This window comes from Melospiza melodia, chromosome 2, assembly GCF_035770615.1.
Source record: "Melospiza melodia melodia isolate bMelMel2 chromosome 2, bMelMel2.pri, whole genome shotgun sequence".
NCBI lineage: Eukaryota > Metazoa > Chordata > Aves > Passeriformes > Passerellidae > Melospiza > Melospiza melodia.
Genome location: NC_086195.1, coordinates 103,673,651 through 103,700,881, shown reverse-complemented (window position 1 = coordinate 103,700,881; position 27,231 = coordinate 103,673,651). Strand labels below are relative to the sequence as shown.

Here is a 27,231-nt window from a genome sequence, read left to right as displayed (position 1 = left end):
CTACACAGGCCTTTGATACCAGTTAATAGATTTGTCTTGTTGTGTTTTACCAAATTAAAATCTCATTCTAATAATTTCTGTAAAGTCTATTGCTAGTGAATTCTCAAGAAGTCATTCAAAGAAGTGTTTTATGGAGCAGGAGGGATGGAACTTTTTTAAAGAAATGTATTCAAAATTATTTCAGAGCTGACTGTTTGAAATGCTTTGGAAAGATGTTGGACTATTGGTACACAGAGATTTTCCTGTTAAATGGGAAGTGATATTGGATGGCTTTAACTTTAATGGTACTACAGACAACATCTATTTATACAGCAGGAGTAATGGCCTACATCAAGGACAAAAACTGCATTTTTCATTCCTATAATTAAGGTGCATAAAGAGCAAAAGTGAAATCAAGATCTGCATGGTATTTCCACAAAGCCTTTCTCTACAGTGGAGAGCTGTTTACCAATTCGGCCACCAAGTTAATTATAGGGCTGGAACAAATTTGGTTTTTTCAGCCTGGAAAAGGTTTCAGGGAGACCTAATTGTGGCCTTCCAGTACCTGAAGGGAACCAGCAGGAAAGATGGAGAGGGACTTTTTTGTAGGAGTATGTAGTGGCAGGACAAGAGGAAATTGATTCAAACTAAAAGTGGGTAAGTTAAATTGTATATTTGAAAGAAATTCTTTATTGTGAGGGTGGTGAGGCACAGGAATGGGTTGCTCAAAGAACCTGTAGGTGTCTTGTCCCTAGAAATGTTCAAGGTCAGGTTGGATGGGGCTCTGGGCAACTTGATCTAGTGGGAGGTGTCCCTGCACATGGTGGTAGAGTTGGAACTAGATGATCTTTCAGGTTCTTCCAATCCCGGCCTTTCTGTGACTCTGTGATCACTCTGGTATCCTGCTCCTAGGAAGGAGGTTGTGAGATCTACAAAGCTTTATGTTTTCATAAGAAAAACAAAGTAGTACAATAACAGGTGCCATTAGAATAAATCACATTGAAGATATTTTCATCCATGACTTACAACAGGGTTTTAGGGCAGTTAGAAGCTATTTAATACCATTTTATCAGGTGATAAAATGCTGGTACTTGCAGAAAACTTAAGAAAGCAATTTGTTAATTAAATATGAACATCACTATCTTCAGAAAAGAAACAATATTTTGGTAATATTTTGTTTTTATTTGCTATTTGCCAGCTCAGGAAAATCCTATTTAGCAATCTATAATTGTTAAACAGTTGTTGCCAAACACAAGAATTCAGGAAAAAATGAGCTAAACTGAATAAAACAATGATACTTCTTTTTTAACAGACAGAGTAAACAGCCCAGAAGTGAAGGAAACCTCCTTCCCCCAAGAATTCCCAGTTATATTGGTAAAATTTGAAAAGCCGATGAGAAGTAAAATTGATCTTGGAAAGAACCAAAAGATGACATCATCAATTTAGTGATTCCAATTCACAGTCTAATGTGGAAATGGTAAGAAGAAAGCACAAAACCAGAAGTGGTTGCAATAAAGATAAGTGGTGAGAAATTTCCTGAATTTGAAATGGTTTAATTTCATATGGCATTAACTTTGATTAAGACTTTTTTAGTCAAACCAGAGAAAATGAAGGCATATTGCTGCATCTTATTATTTTCCATTCCAGCGTTCACATACCACTGTATACTGAAATTCATCACTGCTAGGTTCCACAGTTCCTTTAAAAAAGTTCAGCCAGACAATGTATCTACTAATTCAAAACCCATCAGTTCACTAAAATAAATAGTTTTAAATGAACACTATGCTTACGTGGCTTTTCACGACATCCTTCAAAGCCACATATAAAAGTTTATATTATGAACTAGATACTCTCTGTCCTGTGATTAAAGGGCACATGATGACCTCATGAACCACCCTTTAGACTTCCAGTGCTTCTGGCTTTAATATTCTGTGCTAGATTCACAGGGCTCTTCTACAGATGCTAAGCGTTCAATCCTGAAGGCTCCACTTCATCATCAGGTAATTAGTATTTTCATTAACTTGCTTATTGTCAAGGAAAATGAGCCTTGATCATCTAATTTTTCCTCAATGAGTTGAATATTGTAATATATCTATAATTAATGTGTTTTATGCCACAAACGTGTAATGGAGTGGAAATCTGAGCCCGCTCCCAGCAGTCACTGTCAGTAAATGTTTGATGAATAAACAGAGACTTTCTAATGGGAAATGGTGGCGACTTTTATAAGCAGACACAATAAAGACTTTATTAACATACTTAAGAAGCATTCTGGGAAATAGAATTGAATGCATTATTACTGTAGACTCCTTTTGTGAAAAGTAAATTTTACTGTCCCCATAACAAATGTTTGCTTGTTTGATGTAACTTGTAGTGTCATTCTTTTATGGAGCATCTTTCAGTGTAAATCTGTGATACATTTTAAAGCTACGTATTCCCTATGGGTCTATGATCTTAAAAAAAAAAATCCCTCTGAAATTTGTAAAAACTAATCACTTACATACCTGTCTGTGATGGAAAAAGAAAGGAAAAAAAACAACACTGAAAAGATATATGAAAACTCAAATTAAAGTAAAAATCTTTTTAAAATGAAAATTAATTTTCAGATGTTCAGAGAATGAAGGGAAGCTGGGGTGGGATGGAAGACCATTTGCATTGTCACATCTGCTATAAATAAGACTTAATACATCTTTAAAATGTATTAATTAACAGCTCCAGACATAATACCAAGTGCTATAATAAAGGCACAGGAGTGTCTCTGATCTAGTCAGGAACACATTCAGCTTCTTGACTGGCTCCAGAATGGAAACTAAAACTGTACTGGCTCAGTTTTCAGAGGTGTGGTGTACACAGCCTGTGCTGCAGCCAGTGGTGACTACAGACTGCAAAAACACGGCCTTCAGGAAAAAGGAAAGCCTTTCCCCTTTTAAGTTGTGTTTTTTTTGTTTTTCGTTTGGTGGCTTTTTTTTTGGTTGCTTTATTTTTTGTTTTGTTTTGGTTTTTGGTTTTTTTTTTTTTACAGCTGGCATGATGTTTGTCTTCCCAGAGAATACTGTATCTGGGGATCAACAACTTACCTACGCAGGAAAGATACTTGAATTGTATCTACTGCTTTTACTCAGCTAAGTGCAAATCCTGTGTCCTGATTTGCATGGAATTCAGAAGCTTTCTGTGGCATTGATGCAACGTGATGGAGAGGGCATCAATAAAAAGAGTGGAAGAGAAAACAAGAGAGGATGTAGAGTAGGAAGCAAAGAGAATCTTCTCCAAAAAGAAAATTAGAGAGGACAATTGTGAGAGTAAGCAGAATGGCCTGTGGTTATTATCTCTCTCTACATCCCTGTCATGGGAGCTTCAAATCCTCCCCACTTTGAGCCAACAGCATCAACCAGCAAAGTTTTCAGGGAGTGGCTCTGACACTGAGAGCCCTCGCCTGCAGGACTGGTGAGGCACAAGGACAGGCAAGGTTTCCATGCTGCCTGTGCTGCCATCAGCAATCCAGGGAGGCTGGCAGGGTCCAACTCCAGAGCATGCTCTGGAACAGGAACTACAGATACAGCCATGGGCAGCTGGCTCTGTTTCACACACCTGAATGGCAACTTGTCCCCTGTATCTCGTGGAGGGCACTCAGCACGTGGAGGGTGTGGTGCATCTGTCCTGCACTAGATATCCACCATAAGTTTTCTGAATCAAGATGTAATGAGTTATTTGCACTTCTTTATTAGATATTTAAGGCAGAAATTTTAATTTTATGTTCTATTAAGAAATCTAAAATATTATAGCAAAATTACACATCATTTAGAGAAAAGATGTGATGGGCCACATGTCATTATTAAAGAACTTTATTTCCACAAGTAAAGTCAGTGCTTTAGCTTTTCATTCCTGTTTGGTGGATTGAACATCAGAATTGCCTTTGAAGCAATTTCTTTTAATTTTCAATTTGCTGTATAAACCCAGAAAAATCAAGTGTTGATATAAGTATATCCCAAAATGGATTTATATTATAGATGTATAATTCAGAAAAGAACTGCCTGCTTGTGTGTTGTAACAGACCAAATGTAGATGATTATTACATTTACATTTAAAGTAGCTGCCAAACTCCCAGAGTGATCAATGAAGAGACAATGTCACTTACACATTATGATTTATCTCATCCTAATGTAGATCTCAGGGACAAGGCTGATGAACCTCAGTCTGAAAGTATGTACTTCTTGTCACCTCTCTGCTAAGCAATGTGACTCACTCAGATATTGAAGCTTACTTAATACATGCTTGGAATTAGATAATTCTCCCTTTAAAAACAAACTAGTCAGAACATTAAGAATCTGACCATAGAGAGTATTTTAGAATGTCAGAGGATGAAGATGTGAGACTGAATTTGATTTGTTGTTGCTGTTATTATTTTTGTTATTTTTGGTGAGATATGGTCTCAATGTACTACAGCACAAGAATTTCATTAGAAGTTCTTTGGAGGGGCAAGACTGAGAAGAATTTATGCAGGGAGTTTTAAACATGGCCTGCATTTTTTTTCCAGTGGTCAGGTTCTTCATCTCTCCTGCAAAAAGGAATTTAGTCAAATCAAGTCGTAGAACATAATGTTAAGAAAATTAAGTAATGTGGTTGAAAGCTGTGTTCATTCTACCTGAATTTAGGCACCTAGACAGGTGCCCAAAATGAGGTGTAGAGTCTCCATACCTTCACATGGGAAAAGAACAACATTTTCATATTCAGTCATCTTATGTGGTGTATTTGCCTCAGCTCTTACTAATGACACTGGAAATGAAAATATCCTGAGTTGTGTTTGATAACCATAACATCTCACAAGTACAATTTGATATTAAGGTCACAAAATAAATCTTACTTTATCTGAAGACTTCAGGTAGATTTTATTTTTTTGCGGTGGCAGTGAGGGTGATTAGGTCATTATCAACATAGAAACCTTCAATGTATATTTTCTATATCCACTGGCTATTGTAATTACTTAGATGAATAAGATGCTTTACAACTGATGGTAAAACCCAATGCCAAGATCATAAAATCAAATCTCTCATAAATCAATATAAAAGATATAATTTAGTGTCCTCTGGTATCATCAACAAGCCCAACTGATTTCTGATTTAAATAGTGGTCTGACTTCCAGCATGCTGGAGAAATGAGAGCATTGGTCTCCTAATGTGTGAAAACCAGTTAAGCAAGATTTTGTGACATTCTTGTCCTCAAGCCACTGTCTTGGGTGGAATCTGGATTGCTTTGAAAATGTAGGGAGTTCTGGCAGGATTTTCCAGTGCAGCCAGGATTGTTTCCTCCATTTTGGTATGTGGCTGCATACTGAAAGGACAAGAAATGTCTTAGAATATTCCCCGTGCTTCCCTTAACTAAGAGATTGCCATTTTGTATCTGAAATGTTAGAAGGCAAGGAAGTATTTTGGCAGGGCAGAGTTTGCTATTACCACAACACACAAAGTTCAGATACATTCTTTTTTTTCCCCACAAGAACTACCCAAATTGAAGACAACGCACCATTGAACATCAGCAGCACAAAGTGGGAGCACAGTGCTCTTCTCCATTATGCTGCTATTGATCTCAATATCTACACCTTTTTTTTTTAGTTTATACTATCATTACAAAACTAATATTTGATCCAGTCTTCTAATAAGAGATACACATATTTCTACAGACTTCATTGATCTTACATATATTTCTGGAACTACCAGATATTTGGTAAGATTTATCTTTGGATAAGTTATTTGAATCTTTACAAAAAAAGATTATTGAAAGTGCAAGTTAATGCCTTTTATGAAAAATATTAATTATAAATAGATGAAACAAACATGGCAATGAAAAACCAAAGTAATATGCTGTTTTCTATCTCACTACAAAAGGATAAAGAAGAAAAAGAGTTTGGCAAAAGAATGCATATAAAGGCCAGATATTCATGTCCTGAGGCCATCAGACACCTCCCTAATGGACTACAGAATGTGTAAAATAATTAATCATGTGGAGAAGGTATTGCCAGGTTTAGAGATGGGGTCTTGAGCTTTTAATGGAAATGCTCTGTGACTGAGCTGAGAAAAAAACTTCTGTATTTTGAAAGGAGGGCATCTGTCATACTTAATTCATAATGGTTTAGTAGCATAATAAAATATGAGACATGGTTCAGCACTCCTATTTCGTGGGGTATTAAAACTATATATAATACAGGAATGGTACAAATATGCAGTGAACTGCTCTTCGTGGTAGTGTTCACAAATATGAGTAGGAGGAATGCTTAAAAGGTTAAACTCAAACTCTCTGGGGTCAGATTTGTTCCCTCACTAGCAATACATCTACCTCCCTGACTAATCTTTCTGTATATACTTTAGAAAGCACCCATTACCTTTCCCACCTGCCTGTTTCAAAGATTGCTGAGACAAAACAAAAATGGGTAGTTTTATTTATTTCTTTGTGAGAGGACAAGGATGTGCCTACACAAGGATCTACCTTAAAGAAATAATCAAATAAATATCAGACAGTGCTAATATTAACATGCACGTTTTATAGACAAAGAATATCATCACAGCTGAAGAACTTCAAAGGGAAACACAGTGAATGTTACTTATGCACATGCAATCTGTCTGTCCCTCTGGTGGAGACACCTTATGGCATAGTCTTCAGTAGTATGACCTATAACCTCATTTTTCCCCATTTATTATATGGGATAAACAGTGTGAATTATCTCACCATTTCCTTTACATTCCTTTACATTTTCCCCATAGGTCAAGAGGTGACTCTAACTCCTTACTTCTTCCATGCTACTTCAATCACACTTCCAACAATTTGGGAGTCCATCCATCATCTATTTTTTATTCAGAGCATGACCATTGTGCTCTATGAAGGAGTGCTACTCTGTCCTCCTAAATATTGAACTGGGAAGCTTCAAATGGACCTGAATGTTCAGAGAATGAAAGTGTAAACCACTGAAAATTTGATATTCTTGGCCAACAAAAAATGATAAGTAGCCAACAGGGTTCAAAAACCCAAGATATACTAAACTGTGCAGGAGATTTGTTAGAGGGACTGTAGGAAACTTTTAAAGGCTCTCATCTGAGTTACTTGGTGCAGGTCACATATACACAGTAAAGGAAAATGAGTTCAAACTGAAATAGTGACACAGAGAGAATGAGTTAGCTACACATGCCTCAGTTGTCTTTGCACTTTCTGAGTATGTTTGGAATCAGTAATATAAGGGTTGAAGTGTGTCCCAAGAGGAATTTTTTTTGGGTTTCCAATAATCAAATAAATATTTCAATAATCAATAAATATTTGATGTTTTCAGTACAACTAATCCAAACTATTGGATTCAATATATCAAATTATGCTAAAAAAATATAAAGTATATCTGCATTCATATTTTTGAGGAGTTTTATTGAAGAATTAGTGGTTTAATTCCAGTCATAAAAATTAAATTTTACTTTAGGCAGCTAAAGAGAAAAATAATTAACTGGGAAAACATAAGTATATCAACATATGTCTATTAATCATATAAACATAGAAAGACTTGGATTTGATGGGACATTAAAGGTCATCCAGTTCCCCTCTTCATTGCCACCAGTTAGACCAAGTAGCTCACAACCAACCTGGCCTTGGGTGGGACATCCACAGCTTCTTTGGGCAACGTGGTCCTGTGCCTCACTCTTGAGTTTCCTCACCAGGAGAGGAAAAATGTTCCCATGTAACAAAATTTAGGATGGCATAGAGAGTCAACTTGCACCAATTGGACCAAAAGGATAATGAGAATAGTTGACAATGGGACACAAAATTATTGTTAACTTTGCTTTGCAGCCATTTTTCTATCAGCAAACACCTCAGACTCAGAGGCTGTACGTTTCTCAGTCCTGCTGACTTCGAATGACCTCTGTGTGAAAGAAGGGATGGACTGGCTGCCACAAAGGAGGCATCTGAAAGATCCTATGAGGCTCACACTGGGAGGAAAAAGGAGATGAAAAATATAAAGGGTCTGTATCTGACAGGGATTGAACACTGATAGAAAGTCAGAAGGGCTGGACTTCTGCCCACGCTGGTTAATGGGAGTTTTGACATTCATTTCAGGTGCTGTAGTGTCAGGCTCCTGTGAATTAGCAAGGGCTGGAGCAGAGGAGAGAAGCAAATAGGCTGCCCAGAGCAGTAAAACTGTTTGTGCCTAAGGGTATGGCTGAGCTGTGATTTGGTGTGTGCATATATATTCACACTCCCTTTCATCCTGGCTGAGTGGATACTGCTTAGGGTGACTGAGGCTGTGACAGCAAGCACTCCAACGCGGGCAGCACAAGCCAGCAGATCACCCGGGCACTTTCTCAAGCAGATGCCATTCCCTGAAGCATGTGCTGCTGCAGCTTTACTCAAACCTAGTTGAATCTCCTCCAACCATCCATCCCTCAAGCACTGCAGGCATGATGTAAGAATTTGGAGGGGTTCTAGATGCAGGTTGTTTCAACATCACTACCATATGGCTGCAGAGAAGGCAGCTGGTTTTAGAGCATGAGGCCTGTGCCACCATGTTCAGTTTGCAACACATTGGTGATGCAACTAAACAGTGTTGCAACAAAACACCCAGGTACTTGCAACTGGGTTTGCTTGAGTTCTTAACAAAATAAATATATAAAGGAGAAGCTAAAAGGACACGGGAACACTGACAGACTCTTTAGTGAATGAGTTAAGCTGGTATGAGGGGGAAGGAGGCTGGGTGTCTGAACGCCACAGCTGTGGGCCAGTGATAGACAGGCTGAGGCAGTGGAGCCGAGAAAAATGGTCATATGATGGTAGGTGAAGTGTCAGGGGGGTACAATTTATTGAAAAGCAGATCACAAAAGGGAAAATCCTTCTTGCATATTATTAGGGCTATTGATTGATTTATATAGTGCATTTCTTAAGCAAAGCTCTTTACAGAATTACAAACTATTAAAGCTGAGTGAATAACTCACAATGAATAATTTATCCCATGAATTTAACCTTTCTTTCTGCTCATGAAATAGCCACAAAGAGATCACTATTTCCTTAATTATTCAGTGAATTTTCTAATGAACTTTTAAACACTATGAACTCATCACAAAGAATGTACTCGTAATACAGATAACCAGGGTTGTCTTTTGGTGCTGATTGTTTAGAGACATTAAACTTGTGGCTAGAAAAATCATGTGCAGTTTCCTGTGAAAACCTGGTGGCTTGCAGTTCGTGCCTACAACACAGCTCAGTGCTTTGCAGCAGCAGCTGAATGCTCCATGAGCAGGCACTGTTTTAGGACAGAAAGCAGGTGGGCTGTGGAAATAGGGAACTGAAACCCTGCTCCCCATCCCTAAGTAGAGAGAGTCTCAACATGGCACAAGACACCCTGCAGTGGGTTGTGTGTGCTGACAGGTTGTGTGTACAGAGCTCCAGGACCTTGAGGAGAGGTGGGAGCCCTCTGGAATGCCTCCACAGAGGTGTGCAGCTCAGGAGCACCTGGAGATGCTCCCTGTACACACCAAGCCAGCTGTTTGTGCACCTGAGAGCTGGGTGTTTTCTTAATTGAACCCTGAATTCATTGTGATTCAACACAATATTTTTTCCCTGACAGAACAAGTATGTAAAACTCTGAATTTCAAAGCTGTGCTACCCTCAAACTCCTCTTCCATGAATATTAAGGTAAGTAGCATGCAAGTCTATTCTTTGATATATTTTTGCCAGGATGCATTAAATCCATAAATATTGGCAGAAGGTAAACACAAAAGAGAGGACTGCAAACTGTGATAAAACAGGTGGAGTAGTTGTGCACTGAGCAGTTGACCCCCAAAACAAATCCCTTGGAATTTTTCTGTTTCATTATATTAAACATCATTCATTCCTGAGGATAAAGGAAATTTATCAGCAAAAGAAATAGCAGAAGCACTATCAAATAGTAAGGAAAGAGGAATATTCTTCTGAAAAGAAGTGGGAACCGAAGTTTGATTCGGAAATATGAGGAGGATGGACTAAGATTTTTCTAACCTATCTCTAGTACAGGCATCACTCTTTCAAGCTAGGGGCAGATTCTAAAGTTATGTGTAAATGCTCTACATCCCACACTTCAGCTCATTTCCTTTCAGGTTATGCCACAGGACTTTTTAAAGCTGTTTCACAATTAAAGTTTCATGCGGCACAGATGGAGAAAAATGAACTTCCAGCATAGCTCTGTGTTCTGGCAATGGACAATCCTTTTTTAATTACAGAACAAACTTTGAGATATTTTCTCTACTGCTGTATTCTAAGGCAGTAGCAAACAGGGCTGAGGAGAAAAGCATTTTGCAGCTGCTTCTGAGTATCTTAGTACTTCACAGTGTTAATAACCTGAATGGGGAAGCAGATTAATAATTCACCTGTAAAAACACACCGCAGTCTTTTTAAATAAATGAACTTAAACAAAAATATTTACAAATATCTATAGTTTTAATTTTTTTAAAGGACATCTTGATTTGGTGTAAGAAAATACAAAATACTGCTTTCGGATCTGTCCAGAGCTTCCAGATGGAGGGCAGACTGTCTGAGCCTCTATTTGTCTCTATTGACTCTTTTTAGATTTGGGAGTATAATTTTACTGAAAGATGTCAATAATTACGCTGAGTCCTGGTTTCTGTCAGCCTGGTTTCTTTTGCCACACTCATGGGAGCTCTTTTGGAGTGATTTCCAAGTGGTTAGGTCCATATCTCAGAGCAGCCATGGGGTATTCTTCCAGAGGGAAGAAACCCAGAGTACCTCTTGTATTGTACATCCCAGGACCAATACAAGCCCCTTTCCCATGGTGAATATGAAGTGAATTTCAGGTTTTCAGCAAGAATTGTTTTGATCTCTAAATCTATTCCTATTTGTCCACACTAATCTATAAAGTAGATGTAGGTTCAGTTACCTAACCTAATTACAGTTTGAAGCAGTCTGGATGTCCAAATTCAAAATATGCAGACAGAGATAAAACACTGTTCTGACTTTGTGATGAAGTTTAAACCTCTTCTATCTGATTGTTATTAACTTGTAGGAAAGTAACTATTTGATGCAATTTTTCTAAATCACTAATTGCTAATTATGTTAATGTGTCATTCTCATCCTATCAAGCTAAACAATCTCTCTACCTCCATAATATTTAAATAGAGTTAGACCATTCTGGATAGATGATCACTGTGCACTTCAGAAGTTTAACAAATATTATGAGCATAAATGTGCATCTCAAATGTATATTTATATTGTTGTGCATAGAGTAATGTGTCTTCTGGGTCCTATTGTAAACAAGCTGTCAAGCTTAACTGGGTTAGCCTGTAAAAATATCTTTCCATAAATAAATTGTAAAAACCCCAACCCAACCTAACAGTCAAGAAGTCTCTTCTAATGGGCTTGATCAGAAAATAAGGAAAAAAATATAATAACATCATGATGCAATCCTAAGACTTCTCAAAACATCAGTATTTGTAACTTTGGGATATAGTCAGCTTTTGGCTATAATTTTGTTCTCTGCTTGCTGATGTGGAAAATTCCATATTCAATTATGTCCAGTCACTCCCAGTTTGTTATTCATCTGTTCTAGTTCACTCATGTCCTGCCAACTTAGATATGACTAAAATTATCCTCAGAGAGATCAGGAGTGCATTTGCCTGCAACACGTTCGGTGCTGCAGCAGCAGAACAGGATGATGACAGCACCAGACAGAAGTGGCTTTTACAGACAGCCCAGTACCTGAGGAGGATTAGAAGTAATACACAACAGCCAGAGATTATTCGTGGTGAAATTATAACAGTGTTAACAGAGATCAAATATAGTTTATTTTGGCTCCTTTTCTAAGCATGAAATCTTTGTTGCTGTGGCTGTTTGTCTCTTCTCTGTCACCCTCTTTGATCTACTTTGTTTTCTCATACAAATACTGTATGTAATTATGACATTTATGCCAACCTTTGAAATAAAATCACTCCTGTTTTGAGGAGGGTTACATAGTAGTACTACCAGACTTCTCAGAAAACCAGAGTAAAATGCTCTGACATTCTAACAGATGAAAAAATAATTGATTTTATAAAACTTATTCTAGAACTTGCTAATTAAGCTAATGAACTGCTTCCATTAAGAACTCTAGTTTAGCTATTCGTTCTTTTCATGAATGAAATTATCTGGGTTTTATTAATTAAGATGAACTTTTTTTCCTTAAAACACAAAATATTTTGTTTTCTGGAAGTTGCTGATGAGGAAGCCAGTGTAAAAGGGACAGTTGTCATTTCTTGCTTTTCAAAAGGGACTAAAAATTAAGTAAATCGTGGCAAAAAAATTTTAAAATTCTCTGCAGTAAAGGCAGCCTTCAATTATGATGAGCATTTGAAAATTCATTTATTTGTAAGGACACCATTCTGACTTTGTAGACCCCTCTGAAGGAAAGATGCATGAATTTGGGTCATTGTAGGAAAGAGCTATAGGCACTCAGCTAATTTGGTAACAAACAATGAACTATAAACAAAAAATAATACACGAGAAAGAGACTGAGGTTTTCACACCTATCTGTGTATTCTTGACAAACTTGAATGCTAAAAACTGATGCTGCTACTGCTTTATTTATAAGAAGCAAGTTACTTAATGAAGTAAAATCACACTTCTTCCAAGTTCATACTATTATGTCTTAAAAGTTTTGTACAGAATGATAAGAGGCTTCAGGAAAAACATTCTTTTCCCTCTGGCACTGGCTAGGATTCAAATTGAACCTCCACAAGTTATACTGAAAGGACTTATACTTTGGACTGATGCTATTGACATCTTCTGGAAGATTTCTGCAGAAATCAGCAGAACAATTTTGACCAAAGTGGTGTTGTCATGTATTGCTGTATAGTATTGCATTTTAGAATTAATCCAAAATCATTTTGTGCCACTTTTGTTGTCCAAACTTATCCCTGTCTACCCAAAAATTTGTCAACAATTAATAAATTTTTCCCTATTATTCTCTACTCTATAAGTGAACAGGTGTTTGGAAAATAAAAATCTTTGATATCAGAACTTAGCTAAATGCAGATATCAAGCTCCTATTCCCTTCATTAGTAAAATGCTTTTTTCTGCCACTTCAACATATCAGTTATGCCCTGATGTACTAATGTCATTTGACCTCTTTACTTGGTAGCTGGAAGAGGAATTCATCTGCAGTGCCAAGACTCATGAAACATTGGGATAATGTCTCCACTTTGGTAGCTGGTCTTTAGATGTTTCCAAAACACAAATGGAAAAAACCGCTTTTTCTGCAGACCACTCACCCTGTGGCCCCATCTTGTGCTACCCCCTCCTAGTCATGCAGTTCTTCATCTCTTCCCTTCTTTTAAGTTCTGGCTGAACTTAGAGAGGTTAACTTCCCCTGAGAGTGAAGTCTTAACTCAAAGAAGTGAAGACTTTACTCACTGTCACTTTAATCATGGATTTGTCTCTATCCCGGTGACCTAGCAGAGGCAAGCTGGGAAACTCTGCTTCTCTCTTTCTTTCTAATTTCTAATTGATTTTTGGGTGCATATTTTGAAGGGTAAATCTGCAAGCATATTTTGAGTGCTACCACTTTTGATGCAAGTACCTTTTATTTCTCCATCTCACATACATGTCCCTGCCAACAATATATTGGTGATGTGAGTACAAAAAGAGATCACTACTAGGACAAAAACCTCCCCTGATGGTTTCTCTTTACCTGTTGAAATTTGCAATCTTTACCTGACATGGTCATAACACATTTCATCAGCATTGATGAAATTTCACTATTTCCTTTTGCCATCTCTGCAGCTTCTTTCCTTGTCCTGTGTTTACATCTGATAAAGCACATACTGCTCCACATGGAATCTGCTGCTTTTGTTGCGGAACACTAGGGACCTGACCTTAAAATTAAGCCTGGAAACTGTGGAACAAAACTAAAACTGGTTAGAGAAGGAGGGTTCCAGACTATTACAGAGCAATTCATATTGAATAGCACTGGAGCCATGCTGACATATTAACAATAAAAAGGAATCATCTGTGGAGGCAAAGATGGTAAGTCACAGAGGGCATATATAAGTGCAGCCTCAGAGCTATAAAAGCCAGACTGACATTTATCACTCTGTGAATATTGGAGCTGTCATGTTGGTCCTCAGATGATCGTGTTACTACCTTCAAGACATTTTTTTAGATATGAAGCAAAGATTAGAGAGGGAATGAGAGAGAGAGAGACGTTTGCTAATAAGTAGTGGGTGAAAGCCACGAAAAGGAATTAGCATTTATATTATTTATTGTCCCTTTTTTCATCAGCCATACCCCCCTTCTTACTAATTTTTTTTCTCCCTTGGATTTTTCTAACCTTGCACTAGAAGATCTTTGTACATTAAACCTAGTTCAGCTTCAGAACGGATTAAAATCAGTTTGACTAAATACTATGTTCAATGAACAACAAATTGTACAGCTTCACATGTTATTATTTCTGCTAAAAGCTATTATGTAAATATATTGGCTTATATAAGCTTAAGTAGGATGGCATAGGAAGGCAAAGATAGGGCAGACATACAGATGTATTGAAATGATACTCTGTGAACATCTCCTCTAATAGAAAATTGTGCGTTCTCACTCAGAGGGCAAAAAAGAACCATATGTCTATTTTAGTGGTCATGTCCTGAAATGATGCACTTATTCCTTTTATAATATTTTGAAATAAATACATATGGGACCGGTCAGATGTCAACAGTAGCACTGAAAGGAGTATGAATTAGTCACACTGGCACACAGGGCCCTGGAACAATGAACACTGCTCTGGAAGACCCTTGAATGCAAGCCTATTTGCCTCTTAATCCAAATGAATAATTAATGATAATTATCATGCTGCAGTTATTATCTGTGATAATAATATATCCGTAAGGTGAATAAATTCAATCTGCTACTATGCAGAAATGGCAACTCATAATATTCTTAAGAAATACAGATATAATTATCAGTATTAACGGTCAAGAAAAAAAATTGAGACTTTTATATAAAGAATTATAACAAAAGGTCTAAAGTTTATGAGAATGAATTAGATTGCATTATGTTTATTCTTTAGCTGTCATTTCTGCAGTACCAGTTGGCAATCTGTTAGCTTTTTTTTTTTCCTAAGACCCATTTATTAACAGCTGAAATGTGCATTTTTTCATTCCAATCCATCAATAACTTTCTATCAGTCCACTGATAAAGAGGATCTCAGGCTGAGGATCTCAAAAGCATCCATATGCAAATTGGTCCGTTTGTGTAGTTAACTATGCTGGCAATTTTCCTCAGCTAAGAAACCTTAAAGTATTAAAGGAAAAATTGACAAAACCAAATAAAACATTAAAAGGTCAAATACACATTTGAAGCTTGCACAAACCCAGCCACAACATTTATTTTTGAAAGCACCATAGGTGAGCTGTCAGCTAGGCAGTGTAGTAGGCAATCATATTTAATCTGATCTCCCTCATTGGGCTTGTTGTGACAAAGGAAAATGGAAGGGGGATGGGTGCACAGGAGCAAGAGGTAGCAACTCCCCTCCCCTTCTTTTTGAAATTGTTTTTACATCGTTTTATTTTGGTTATTGAAATTTTCAGTCATCTAATTTAAAGACTTTAATGTCTACTTAAGTTGAACTAAATTAATGATTGAGAAAAAGCTTTGAAATTCAAAGTTCACGCAGACCTTTAACTCACACCAGGAAGGCCTGGTTTTTCCCTCCTTCTTTTCATCCTGTGACTGAGAACTGTTTCACTCAGTGGAATGATAATGAGGTGTCGAATTTCTCACCTCTAGGTCATTGCTTCAAATCTGGCCCAGGCTGGTAGGAACCAATATTCATTACCTTCTACTTATGGTTCAGCAGCCTATGTGAAATGAGTTGTTGGTCTTTTGGTCTAGTTTTCAGCAGGCAAATAATAAGCCCTAATTAGTACTGGAATAAGGCTGAAAGTTGTATTTATAACATAATATTTGGGGATTATTGTGATAATCCCTCAAAACTCTGTCAATTTATGGGACTACTTTCCAGGAGAGGGGATTAATTCTTCCGTGACTGTCGCTATGAGTTACCCATTTTTAGTTTCTTTTCAGAAGAAATGGGCAAAAGAAATTGCTTTTTTTTCACTCCCCTTTTCATCAGAAAACAACAGATTTCCCTCAAAGTGGATCCTGACAGGTGACAAGAATAATAACGTGTAAGAGTCAGTAAAAGAATGCATTATTAATCACCCTGGGTTTCATTTAGGCCGTCAGCTCAGTGGGTGAGCTCTGTAGAAAGAAGAGTGGAGATATTATCATTATTATTTACTTGTCCACGTAGGAGTCATGAACCAGGACATCACTGTATTAAGCAATGTGCAAACACACAGGAGAAAGCTGGTCCCTGCCCTAAAAAGCATACAATTTTACCATAAAGCAGGAAACTGTGTATACTTACAGGTAGATGGACATAGATGGAGGAATACAGCTATGCCTGCCAGCTTAATGCTTATTTTTAACAACAGCATGGTATTTATAGTAATGAAGTGCTAAAATACATTCTCAAGATTTATTTATTTTTTTCACAGAGAAGAGATGAAATCTGGAATGGAAAATTAGTAAAGGAAAAGTTGTATTTGCAGATGTTAAGGCAACCATGAAGGGCAGCTTGGGGGGGAAAGCAGCTCGTTTGAAAATGGAACAAAAGGACAAGTCCTGATACTAGCTGTGCAGCCAATAATCAATAGAAAATTGAAAAAAAGCAAAATATGGGATGGGTGAAGAGTGTTCACAGGTTACTATTACATCTACTGTGTCAAGCAAGAAAAGAGACGAGGAGAAGGAAAGAAAATGTTATGAAACTACTGAGTTGGCAGATGGTCTTTGCTACAGCAATCCTACAGCAACAACAGTTTTTATAAGTGGTGGAGAAAATAGCATTACAGTAAGCTAGATAGAAGGTGATGAAGGACTTGATATGTGTGCAAGTATTGGTGTGTACAAAGAGAACAACTGAGAGAGAGGATGCAGATAAATTCATCTTGAAAAGGCTTTGCTAAAAGTCTTAGAAAACTTAGGCAATGTCTCGATTGGGTCTACAACATATGTGTTATTTATTTATTTTTTATAATGTGCTTCAGCTGAATGAAGATGAAAATGTGATCCTGAAAAGGGTTATTAGGAAGTATTTGTTAGAAAATAATGAAGGACCTTGCTTAGTCTTTTTAACTTGCAAAGAAGCTAAGAGTCCACAAACAAATAGAAGTCCATCAAGCAGAGTTTCTTGTGTTGTGAAAAATGTGCTCTAAGTTAAAAAAGGTATGTGCTTAAACACATGCAATTAATTTTCTTATATGAATAAGGTAAATATAAAGGAAGAAGAGCCGTTTCATTAGTCCCTTCCTGTGTAGGGAAGAAATTTGATTTGGATTTATACAGGATGTGACAAAAGCATGAAGGAAAAGGAAGACTAGTAGAAGACAATATAATGAGAAGGGAGCAGTAATCTTATATAAAGAAAAGGCCAGATAGCTGGGTAAAAGATGGTAGACATGCCAAAAGGAGTGAACAAGAATGGCCAGGAAGGGGGTTTGACAGTGCCTGGCAAGAACAGTCTCCACACAGGGCAGGGGAGAAAGGGCTGTGTTGGAGAGTATGGGTTGAAAAGGGAGGAGAAGAACTACCTCTTCTCATTGTAAACAAGTTATTTGATGAATTTACAATGAAATAGAGCAGGGAGTTACAGCTGCACTTGGAGAGCAACGAAAGGTCAAAGGTGGCATCTTCTAAGAGTAAAGCATCTAAAGCATATTGTACCATGAGGGGAAAGTCAAAATAGGGTGTGAAGGCAAGAAGAAGAGTAATAGAGAGGCTATCTGTGGGAACCAAGGATGAGAAGAGCTGGAACAGAACAGGAGCATGAGGATGGAATTTGGAGGAGAGAGCAAAGGAGAAACATCAATGTCTCTGGCAGAAAAGAGTGCAATCTCTGTAAAAGAAGGAGGAAAATGGAAATATACGCCAAGGTGAGGAATGAAGGTCATGACTTTTGTTGCCTATGATTTCTTGGAAGCAGAGGAAAATTCTAGCAGAAATGAAAGTAATGACAGGGAAATGGGGAGATTTGAGATACAAATTAAACCTGGTGAAAACTCACGTGGAACCATGGGCTGGGGATTCAGTTAAGCTGGAGCAAGGTCTCTAGGAAGGCATCAAAGAGGAAAGGACAAATTTGCAGTGGAGCTTGACAAGACATATTCAATGTGGTTCCAGAAAAAACTGGATACTGTGTATGTTGGTGGTGAGCCAGGAAAAGAAAATGGATTAATGGAACTTGAGCTGAAAAAGAGGAGTCAAAAGCACCAAAGTGGAGAAAAGTAGAACAAAAGCTGTAGGGAAGAAGGCCTGCTCTTGGACCTTCAGTGTCAGTGGAGCCATACACAGCGAGAGCAACCGTCTTGCTTGGTGTTAACTGATGAAAATCAAAGGTGGAGTTTTATTCCTCAGGCTTGAAAATTAATTTGTTAGACCCTGGGGAAAAGACAGATGAAGAAAGCTCACTTGTCCACCTTTCTGGTGGTGCAATCATACCTACTGTGGGACATCTGCTACCCCAGTACCAGACCAAACAAGTCCCTTGTCAACTCAGTTGCCATACAGATGAGAGTGCTAACCCCAGAGTGCAACATAAACTGCACTTGATTATTTTGTTAGAGCCTGTACTGAAAACTAAACTGTAAATATATGCATTTTTATTTCTTTGGATTTTTTTGAAGTCATTAAAATATCTTTTACAGGTGGTTATAAAGCGTAATATATAAAATCAATCAGGATAGCAGTTTTGGAGTTGTACACCACTTTCTGGATATACATTGAAGATTCAGCCTCAGCAAGTATTTACATAGAGTTTTTTTCATATGAATCCTTGCCTCTTATGTCTATCGCAGTTCTAAACTATCTTTCAGGTAAATCCTGAAGGTATGCTATCCCCTTATGGGAGATATTAACATTTTTTAAGTTTAATTATTTCTTTTATTAACAATTGATTGTTTATCTATACTTAAAAGTACATTTGAAGTATGCTTTGCACCTGTTTTTTTGTAATGAGAACTAATCCACAGTCCATGCAAGCAATGATACAACAGACTGTTGGAGTCTTCAAGTAATACCAAGTGAGGAGGAAACAATCATGATTGATGTAGCTATGGATGTAGTAGGCATGTGTCAGTGATTAATTTCAGTGATTAATTTTAGTGTACTAAAACTGAGTGGTGTCAGGAGTCCTATGGAGGATCAGGTTGAGTTTATCTCACTAAGTCTTCTAGGCAACTTTTCCAGTTTTCAGTAGGACAGTATTTATCTTTGTCCACTGCGTCACTGTCATGTTTTATTCAAGGTTGGTATGGTCATGACCAGAAAAGTAATAAAATTTTAATTTTTGCAGAAGTAACTAAGAAATAAATAGTTTCTATAAGATTTTTTTTTGTCTGGTGCCTTTAAGTAAATACAGCATCTTAACAGTCTTATATCCTAGTAGCCTTCCAGTCCTGCTAAGTTTTTTATCTTCTACTGCTGCTATGCTACTTTTTGATTTAGTGACAGACAGTTAAGAAGCAGCAGTGGCATGTTAATGGGTAACTATAAACAAGGGACAAGATCTGTGCCAGAAAGAGATTCCAATCAGAGCCCTCTGAATTCAGGGGTGATCTGCTCAGCCAGGGTGTAATTTGGCCAGTCCAGTCAGCCATCACCTAACCATCCCAGAACTGCGCTGCATTCCTCCTGGGTGACAGGGCACATGTGTAAGAGGAATGTGGGTGCAAGGCTGTGAGAACAGAGGCTGAAAACAGGGAAACAAGAAAGTTTGAGAAAGTAAAGTGGGCAATGGGGAAAAGTGGGAAGGAATAAGGATTAGTTTTAGGAAAGAAGAGGTATAAGAAAATCTGCAGGAAGACAAGTTTAGCAGTTGTATCATCTGTGAAAAAAATTGTTATGTTATTTCTTCCCTCTTACCTTGAAGAACTTTCTGACTACATCTTTTTTCACTCTAGATACCTAGATCCCAGCTTGGCAAAGCACTTTAACCCATGCTTGACTTGGCAAATGAGTTGAATACTATTTTTAATTGATTGAGGGCTTAAATGCATCTCAAGGAATGCTTAGTATTGAACCTATGCACATTTGCTGTGCTGAGTTAGAGGCTAAACAATGTGAAGGGCTCTGCCATGCAGAACTGAGAAAAGTGAGACTTATCCACAGGTGAGTATGAAATGCTAAAACCTCACACAGACACTGCCTTTTAGACCATGCTATGATACAGTCATTTCTTGTTACTGATAGAAATAATCAATAGAATCACTGAATCATAGAAAGGCTTGTATTGGAAGGGATCTTAAAGATCACCTACTTCCAACTACCCCCTACTATGGGCAGGCGTGCCACCCACTAGATCAGGCTGCTCAGTACTCCATTCAACCAGGCCTTGAACATTCCCAGCAATGGAGCACCCAGAACTTCTCTAGGCAACATATTCCAGTGCCTCGCCAGATTCTAATTAAAGAATTTCTTCCTCACATCTAATCTAAAATTCTTCTTGTTTAGTTTAAAACCATTCTCCTTTTTCCTATCACTATCTGCCCATGCAAAAAATTGCTGTACCTAATTTTTACAAATTGCCTCTTAAGTACTGGAAGGCCAAAATGGACTCTCCCCTCATTTTGCAGGAGCAGATTGCAGGAGCAGACAGTGCATGGACTTGCATTTTCTCTTGAAAAACATAGCTACTCCAAAGTGATTTAACAGTAGCTGCAGTTAACTGTTGAGAGAAAATCTTGATATTGCCTCTTTCAAAAGTGCATTCTGTAATATTGTACTTACAGAAACTAGTTTTCCCTTAGTCAAGCATTAGGATTAATTGGTATGATATTCTCACAAAACACAACTGATGGAAATGCCTATTCAAATTGAAACATCAATAATAACCCTGAATCCATTGTTCTGTTCATTCCCAAGAAAGGATGTACAGCATCTTTCCTTGAACACCCACATTTGTCTTCAGCACATGAAATTCCCCTGAGAGAACATGTAATGAACAAGACCTTCCATCTACTTCTGCCTTGACTTCTGCTGCAAAAGGAATAATGGCTTAAAATAAATGTTAAAAATAATATGTACTTTTAAATTTTACACCCGTTTGCACTGGAACATGCCACTTTCTATACTTGCTTCTGAAACCCACAATATCAACATATTTCTCTTGAGAAAAATGGCCTTTTAATTCATTACTTGTATCTCCATGATAAGTGCTGGTGTGATCATACTGGAGAAGGTGTTCTTTATGCATAGGTATCCATGATGCTTATCAGCCTAGCAAAATTTCTCAGCTAGGACCTGAGGAAAACAGCTTGTCTCAGAAGATAAGAGATTGGTTTTGTCTTTAGTCTACATCTATCCTTAGTCTACATCTCCAGAAAAGTAGGATTACTCTGCATCTTCAGTAAGAAGTTTTCAGTAGCTCTGTAGTTAGCATTTTGAGAGCTTTGGAATTTGTTGAGCATTGCATTGTACTTTGGGACTTAGATGACTATTATAGACAAATGATTTCCTGTCCAATACAGAATCACCTGTTCAAAAGTCTAGGCATTTAGAGGAATAAACAGCTACTTTATATATATTTCTAGAATCTGAATCTTTGAAATGAACATTTTTGTTTCATTTAAACAATTTAGAAAGTGTATCCCATGGTGAATTAGATATAACTATCAGGAGAAGTTTGGGCAGAAATGGTTTTAAACATTTTCATTCATTCCAGCCATGGATGCCAATTGTTATGCATTTATGTGATTTTCAATTGTTGCCTCTGACCATGGGTCCTTCAGCAGCCATCATTATCCCATGCCAACTGCCCTCTCCATTTGCTTACTGACAACCAGTATTCTTTCCTAAAATGGTTAGAATTATTTGAACAGATCTCTGGAGTTTAGGACTTGTCTGTGCCCATCAAAACACAAGTGAGAGAAGCAAGAAAACAGGGCACAGAAAAGCATTACTAACCTCAAAATATTGAAATAAATTCAAATTTCTGGTCTCATGAGACTACATTCAAGATTGTGCCTGCTGATCTGTGCTGTAATGTAAAAAAACAGCAGTCTCTATTGTGATAACAGCAGAAACCTTCATTCTGAAATTTGTAAGCATTTTCCAAAGTAACAATAATATCCCCTTGGTTGAATTATGTCTATCTGTAAACAGAAACATCTGACATAACATATTTCAAAATTATTATGCTTCGTGTTTGTGCACAAAGCAGTGTCAATGGTGTAAATTATAATGAACATCTAAAATTAAAGGAGAGACAGATTAATACCTCATATGAAATGCTGTAAAGCTATCTTTAAATTAATACTAGTTTAGGAATTGAGTGGTTTTTTTCCCCTCTAGATACTTGCTCTCAGTGAATCAGACTACAAATCTGCAAATCTTTAGAGAGGAAGGGAAACCACCCATATACTTCTACCACTTCAGTACCTTCCTTACTTATAAAGACTCTTCCATCTTTACAAAACTAATCTCAGGTGTCTAAACGTTGAGTATACATTTTTCATAGCTACAGGTTGCTATCATAAAGCAACCCAAAATACCTCTGAATTGTCAAGACAGAGCATTTTCCCAATAATTTTGTGATTTTCATAATCTGCTATTATTCCTCTGTCTAATTTAACTTCTCTGATGCTTTGGTGAAATCTTAAATTGCACAGATGAGTAAATGCACAAATATTATATTCTGGGTCATTCTCAAGTATGTGCAGTAGTGAATAAAGACATGCTTCCTGCAAGGCTCAGAACAAATGAACATCCATGACCCATTTGCATACTCAACATTTCATTTCTTCCAGCTAAATGCCACTTCCTCAGTCCCAGCAGTTTTACTGCTGAATATCTAGCAGATACGAATCCCTTAGTGGGAAAAATTGTGTACCTTGATAAAGAACATTTGCAAATGAAATACCTTTGTTAAATTATAGCATCAGAATAACATATCTTTTAATACAGAAACTGCCTCAGAATATAGGATTTAAAACTATAGTAATTGTCACAAATCAAAGAGATATCTCAGTGTTATAAAAAGTCTCTTTCAATAAAGAATAAACATAAATCTATCCTCTTATATTCTCAGAGTATGATTCATCTCACTTTATTAGCTCTCATAATGTGGGCATTTATTCTTATGTGGGCTACATTTGCAGTTGGTGGATTGAATGTAGAGTTTGCTAGAGGGTGACCTGATCCTTCCTCAGGTAGGTGTCTAGGGTAAACAGGATGAATTACTAGATGCTGCCTCTCTCTGCTGATTACTGATGGATGTTATAATATTAGCTTACACTAGACATTTTTTGTGATTTAAGGTAGAAGGAAAGAATTCCATGCTACACATATTATGAATTTCAGGCATTTCAATTATTTTACCCAAAATGCTTAATGAAGGGCAAACTTTAAACTTTCACAAAGCAGTTACATGCCCTTGCTGGAGATTGAAACAAAACATGTGTAATTGGTGAAACTAAACATTGTCAACAGTTTTTGTACACCTTCATGAGATGGGTCAGATGGGTCTTTAAAGCATATGGCTTAAGTGTTTCTGATTGGGATGATACATAATCTACTTTAGTACTTGGGTTTATGTACTATGGGATTGATAGAATTGATATCACTGCAGTAACATAAATTATTCCTGTCTGTTACAATGAACTATTATCAGTTCCTAAAAATTCACCAAATTCTGAGAGTGGCCTGAAATCCTCGGGACAAAATTCTGGGATACAATTCATATAAAACTATTTCTAGAAGTAGAAGCTATTATATAAAGAAAACAATCATTAATATACATCTGCTAGAAAATAAATACCTGTGGCCTCCTCCTTCAGAGGCTCCAATGGTGCCACAGCTTTAGAACATGAAATGTTCCCAGCTCTGCCAGGGAAAGGAGCTGAGCAGAGTTTGGGCAATTGCAACCTGCCTAGCCAAGGAGTGCATTGACAGATACTTGTGCTGGTAAGATAACAAAACTGATCAGGAAATTGTGAAAATGAGCTAAAATACTGAGAGGAGATGTCACGGACCTGACAAAGGGGTGGGGTTAAAACTGACAGCTTGCACAGACAGTGGTGCTGGAGCAAGAAGCTCAGGAGAGTATATTTTGTCCAAAGTGGGTTGAACAAAAACACAGTAAAGAAAGACTGAGTAATTAAGATCAGAGAGCTAGAATTACCTATGGAAAGAGAATGGGATTGAAAAGGAGTGTTGGATTACAACTGTGATAGCCACATGATATGACTGTGGCTCACAGAGCAAAAGAGATGAGGGCTGACAATTCAGAAAAAAAGCAGCACAGTATCTGAAGAGAGACAGAAAAGGGACAAGACTAGCTTGCAATGAACACACATTTCCAAAACTCTGAGCCAAATCTTCTTTTCCTTTACCAGTAAACCAACCACAGGAAAAGGTCTGGGTACATTCACAGAGCAGAAATTCACTTTAAAGGTGGTGTACAACTCAGGGAGACTTGTCTTTCCAGCTGATCAAAGAGCAGGTTAAAAGAACCTGAAGACAGACAAATTCAGTTGCAACATCCAATATACATTTTTAATACTGAAAGTTAATATCCATTATAATTTATGAAGGGATATGGTAAATTTTCTATCAGGGAAGAACTTTCAAATAAAAATATCAATATCTCTCAATTTTCAAAAAGAAATGGTAAGAGAATTTCCTGTGGAATATGTTGTCTTATGAAGCAGGTATTCTTCTTTTTTAATCTGTAAATGCCCCCTCCAGACCCCCATTCTAGTCCACCTAGAAAAGAACAAATTTCTGCAATTATTAGTTGGTTACCTAAAGTTTTCAATGGATCCTGATTGATTCTTGGGCTTTTTATAAGGAAGAATTTCCAGAAAAGGTCCACAGCAATTTAATGACATCTCATCCACACAGGGAGTTGAAACATGGCTTCTCATGCCCTAGTCACAAACTCATTATATTAACTGTCCCATCAAATTTTCTTATTACTGCTTCAAAATAATTTAATTTTTGTTAGCAATATAGATGCATATACATTTATGTTCCACAAAACATGGAAAAAGAAATTGTTCAGGATGGGTAGATATTACCTGTTTTGATAAAAAATTGCACTTCTTCTATTTTTCATAATTTTTCCCCCCTGTATTTTACTTTATATTGTTCTAGGATGCTTTTTTACTGATGGAGGGAAAAACTGTAGAAGAAATAAACCAGTTGTTCACAATGATAGAACTACAAAATGAAATTTTACCTATATATATATGAGTAGGTAAGAGTAGCACTTGGAGATTCTGATAAATCAAAGGAATTCTATATAGTTATGTTTTATTCATATAATATTCTAAAGGTCTCTAACAAAACTGATTAAATCCATTACCAGATATTTTGTTAACACAGCATCCATATATAGAGACCACTGAAATACATTGATTTAAATTTATCAGAGCATTTTCTATTTGTAGAATATATCTGAGCTTTTCTCTTACAAATGTATATACACATATACATACTTGTTAAGGTAATGTTCTGAAGTACACAGAGAATATAAGAGTGAAATACCATCTCCAGACAATACGAAGCAAATGCTCTGGATTTTGTGAACATCCCTGCTCCAGTTATTGTAATAGGGAAGACTCCTACATTTCTTTTAGAATCTAAATATTCTGAGCTCAATTTCTGGAGTTCTGTCTCTCCACAGGGACTTCAGAGGGAAAGGAAGATATGTTTTACTTAATTTAGGTGTTTCATGACATTTCTACGGCTTGAAGAATTCAACACTTTACAGAAATTCTTCCGGATCATCTATGCCAGAAGTTCATTCACACCAAGATTTCAGCCAGGTAAGACATTTCTGTTAGCCTCCTTTTATCCAGTTTGCTATGACTTATGTGAAGTAACAAGCTAAGTTCCTCCTTTTCTGACTGAAGCATATATTATAAGCTGTACAACACCAGTTGTTTTTAATGGGCTTTTCCTCTGGGTTTGTTGCAATTCCCACCAATGTCAGTAGGAATGATGTGAACATATGGTTAGAGAAGGCCTGAGAGAGGACAGGAATTCTCATGCCAAGTGAACAAAATTTTGTGCCACATTTCAAGTGTTTTGTGGGTTGGGTGGTGCCAGAGATGCTGTATGAACAGCACTGGTTGCAGTATTTTGACATTGCATGGAGATAACCTGGAAACACAGGCAAGCAATTCAGCCTTGATGAAGGGTGAAACCTCAGAGACTGAGCAAGTTTTCAGCAGAAGGATGAGATTTAGCTGAACTAATTTTCTCATCATCTGACAGGATGCTTGAACACGACAACTTTATTTGTGCATAGAAATCAGAATGTCTCTCCCTTTCCCCGTTAAGGTCTATTGGTACTAGTACGAAAAGAGTGACTTTTGTTAGAATATGAACTGTGAGTTTCCAGACTGAAGGCTGCAGTTTGTGAAAGGTCCTGGAGGACCTCTTATTTCACTGCCTTCTATTCTTGAAAGATTTTTTTTTTTCTTCTACAGCATGTTCCCCTTAAAACAGCCAGAATCCTTTGAAACCAGAGGTGGTTGTTATAACTCTTTATTCTCTCATTTGGGCCATCAAGTATTTGGTTTTTTTTTCCCAGACTGGCTGAATGTTATCCAGGAAATTTAAATTTACAGGATTCAGTATAGGGTCTGTAGTGCTGGAGCCTCTAAGTTTTTCAACATAAGAAGACTTCAGGAACACTGCATAACCAGCAAGGGATAGCTGGGATGCTTGCTGCTCCTACTATGGGCTCATTACTGAACTGAAGAAACCCAGGGCTACCACTCAGGCAGAAAAACAGAAAAACACTGAGATAAAAGTAAAAAAAATCTTACCATGAAGGAGTATAAGTGGTAAGAGAAGAACATATTTTAAAATTCAAACATTTATCCATAATTGTCAGGGTAGTCATGTCTACCTAAACCAAACTATCAAAGTCTTTGTGTTTTACCCAGAACAGTTTAAATCCTGAGATCTGAATACCACTCCCATCTGCAATAATCTAGGGTTTATTTTTAAAGTCAAAGTTCTTTGAAAAGTTATTCAGAGAGGTGATTAATCCAAGTACTGATGTCACAGAGATAGTTAAAAAATGAATTTTTCAGTTGACAGTGCAAACCTCCACAAATTGAAATAAGTGCTATTTTCTTGAGGGATTGTAAAAGTAAGTCTCTATGCCAAATATTTGATCTATTCTGCTCTCTTGTAAAA

The 27,231-nt window shown here is 37.1% G+C and overlaps 1 long non-coding RNA gene across 1 annotated transcript in view; it reads left to right on the top strand.

Annotated features, from left to right (window-relative positions):
* Window positions 1–25,813, top strand: part of LOC134415203 (uncharacterized) — a 67,218-nt gene extending 41,405 nt beyond the window's left edge. The window contains exons 2-3 of the long non-coding RNA XR_010026964.1: window positions 9,569–9,636; window positions 25,706–25,813. This is a non-coding gene — a long non-coding RNA (uncharacterized LOC134415203). The remainder of the gene's footprint in view (window positions 1–9,568; window positions 9,637–25,705) is intronic.
* Window positions 25,814–27,231: the final 1,418 nt, after the last annotated feature.